This window comes from Octopus bimaculoides, chromosome 13 (assembly GCF_001194135.2).
Source record: "Octopus bimaculoides isolate UCB-OBI-ISO-001 chromosome 13, ASM119413v2, whole genome shotgun sequence".
NCBI lineage: Eukaryota > Metazoa > Mollusca > Cephalopoda > Octopoda > Octopodidae > Octopus > Octopus bimaculoides.
This window is the reverse complement of record NC_068993.1, coordinates 63,063,186-63,066,491: the sequence shown is the minus strand read 5'-3', so window position 1 is coordinate 63,066,491 and position 3,306 is coordinate 63,063,186. Positions and strand designations below refer to the sequence as shown.

General features: G+C 36.1%; 1 protein-coding gene across 1 annotated transcript in view; it reads right to left on the bottom strand.

Annotated features, from left to right (window-relative positions):
* The window catches only part of LOC106884276 (cytoplasmic FMR1-interacting protein), a 49,494-nt gene extending 48,424 nt beyond the window's left edge, over nt 1-1,070 (bottom strand). Inside the window, exon 1 of the mRNA XM_014935580.2 lies at nt 978-1,070. The gene's annotated coding sequence lies outside the window, so the exon portion shown is untranslated. The remainder of the gene's footprint in view (nt 1-977) is intronic.
* Nucleotides 1,071-3,306: the final 2,236 nt, after the last annotated feature.

Genomic DNA, 3,306 nt, shown 5'->3' with positions numbered 1-3,306 from the left:
ATATATATGGATTGCCAGAATTGTCCGAGCTTTGGAAAAAAGAATTTCGGCTCTTCATGTTCTGAGCTCAAATTCTGCTGAAGTCAGCGTTGCCTTTCATTCCTACGAGGTCGATAAAATAAAGTACCAGTCAAAAATTAGGGTCAATGCAATTAACTAGCCCTGCTCTAGAAGATTGCCGGCCCTGTGCCTAAATTATAAATAATAATAATTATTATTATTATTGCAATGAATCGTCAGATGCGTTAGAATATCAAACAAAATGCCATGCAGCATTTGGTTACGGCCCTTTGCGTTCTGAGTTCAAATCCTGTCGTAGTTAACTTCAACTTTAATCCTTCTGGGGGTAGATAAAAAAAAAAGAAAAGAAAACGAAGTATAAATCATGTCTTGAAGTCAATATAGACGACTGTACCCTTAACCCCTCTCCCCCAGACTCGAGACCTTGTGCCTGTGTTAGAAATCACTATTATTGTTTTATTATTCCATAAACCTCGATCGAGCAAAATCGAGAGCCGCCGTACCCCACCTGATGTTCTGCTGCGAGGTACAATAACATTAAAACAGTTTGTCACGTGCCTGACCACCAAATAGATGTTGGGTTTACATGTACGCGGATTTCCACAAGGAACAACACAGGGGAAGAAAAAGAAAAACAACAACAAAAACAAAACGAAACAAATAATATTACATATTATTATTTATAAATATTTCAAAATAAAATAACAGAATACTAAATGGAAAGACATGAAGTTGAAAATACAACAACGATTCTTGTTACTTTCTTTTATGTAATCTCAAAAACGAAGCTTCACAATTTCCCATTCATAATACAATTTCAATGAGGGGAAAAAAATTATGTGTTAGTCTTTAAATTAACGCATAGTCTAATTAAATTTTGTAGCTGTTAATTTAATAAATCTCACAAGAAGAAGAAAAGTAAGGGGGAGGAGAAAAAAGGGTGTGTCTATAAATACCAGTGAAGCTAAGAAGATATTTCTGTATCATTTCACGGTTGTAAGAAATCATACCTGCACATCACCTGACAACATATTAACATTTTATAAAGCATTGCAAGGGACACTACTCTGGTGTTTCGCCCTCAAAGTGATCTTTGCTGCTACTACACGCAGAAGCTAATGTCACAGACAACGTCCTGAACGCCTTTTTGGTTTTTTGAAACATCATATTTTATTGCTGTTTTATGCATTATATCATCGTGACAATACATTAATAAATATTGAATAAATTAAAGAAATAGAAATAAATTCGCTTAACTGTCTTATCTATCTCTCTACATAATTACCTATCTATCTATCTATCTATCTATCTATCTATCTATCTATCTATCTATCTATCTATCTATCTATCTATCTATCTTTCTTTCTTTCTTTCTTTCTATCCAGTCTATATATGCATCAAAGTCCTTATGTCTTCTTGTCAATTTATCAATATAATAGAAGTATTCGTGGAGTTTGGTTTGATAAATTCATTCGCCAGGTGGAATAATGAATTTAACATTTCAGTTGTTGCCTTTCATCTAAAATGAAGACGAAAGGAATTGGTAATGCCGATTTGGTTGTACCTTTTTCCATTCTTCATCCGTCTTAAGCAAAAGACTAAAGCCCAAAACTTAGATTTTTCCATTCCTCGCAGCAATCCTACTCGTCAAACTCTTTTATATTACCCATTAACTATCAGATCATTAAAAGTTTCTTGTCTCTCTTTTTGCTCCATCTACCTTCCACTCATCCACTCCACAATTCCTGGTAAGGTCGTCGGTGTAGTGTCTTCAGGCACCTCCTCCATAGGGTCCTACTAGAAGCTGTCATTAGATTTTCATGCGTGGATTTCCATGCATGGCCAACATAAACTATGGTTATTATCAAACTATCTCGTTCTTTGTCTACCTTTACGTCTCCTGCCGTTGGTTCGGCTTGAAGATTCCGTCTTGCGATTCTTTTCTGCAGCATTCTAATCACATGTTCGTTCTAACTTAAATCTTTCTCTTTCCTCAACGACCACAAAAGCACGGCTTCCGTAGACTCAAATCCACTGGAGACCTCTGATCCTATGTCATTCACCAATGATTAAAACAATGTTGTTGCTCTAGACATCAGCAAAACTCTCGACGAGTGTTTCATGCAAATTTCCAAATGAAACTTTCGATCCAACACATATCTTTTGGATCAGTAGCTTCCTATCAGATCGAATTATTACGGACAGAATTTCTTCTGTCCCACACTCTGTCAACTCTGGTGTGCCCCAGGGTTCGGTTTTGTTCTCTTCTCTGTTGCATCTGTATATCACTGTGCTAATTGGCATCAAGTCCAACAACGCCCAGTCTTAAATAGATATCACTTTATTTTTCTCAAAAATCGAATCATGCTTAATCCACTCGTAATCTAGATGCCACACACCAAATCTGTACTGATTCTACGAACGGAGATCTCTAAAGCATCCACCAGTGAAGCCACGCCAATTTTGTATTTTCAACAGAAAAATGAAAGGAAGAAGTGCTTATATCGAGAAAACATCACCGAACTTCTTAAATATGAGCAGCACTCAACGTAGAAGCAGCCTATTCGCTCCACATTAGGTTTCACTATCACTAAATATCAGTTGAAGTAGCAGCGCATTCTTAACATAGCTTTAAGTCACATCTCAAAGGCTGGCTCTTCTCTTCAGGATCAGAAAATAATTATGGACTCAGTAAATTTCACATGAGGCTCTCAACAGAATGTTGCTCCCGTATCTGGGACAGTACTCGTGTCATACACACACGCGCGCGCTTAGACACTCTCAGTGCTCTCTCCTTTTCTCCTTCTTCTTCCACACTCTGACCTAATCCACTCTATCGGTATTTCTAACAGTCAAGTCCATTTATAATCACCATTTTTTTTTCTAACCATCTCTGTACGAACGGAGATAACGTAGAACAGTGAGACCTTCCTCTTTTCCTGACGAAGTCACGACATTATCTCCAGTAGTGGCACTATGATAAAACGCTCCCATTACAGCCTGTGAAATACATTCTAATAAAAAATAAAACAAATCCATATATTTAGTCTGTTGGAAGGAACAGATAAGTGAACGTGTAATTTTTTAATGTATAACTTTTCCTTGATGATATTTTGCTCATAACGTGTAAATGAAAATTTAATGCATAAATTTGTAATTTATTCAGTGATTACAAATGGAAACAGCTGTAGGAAGAAAGGATTATCAATTTATTCATAAACAAATATTAATCACTAGCTCTCCACTTTCTTCCCTTTATATATATATATATATATATATATATAT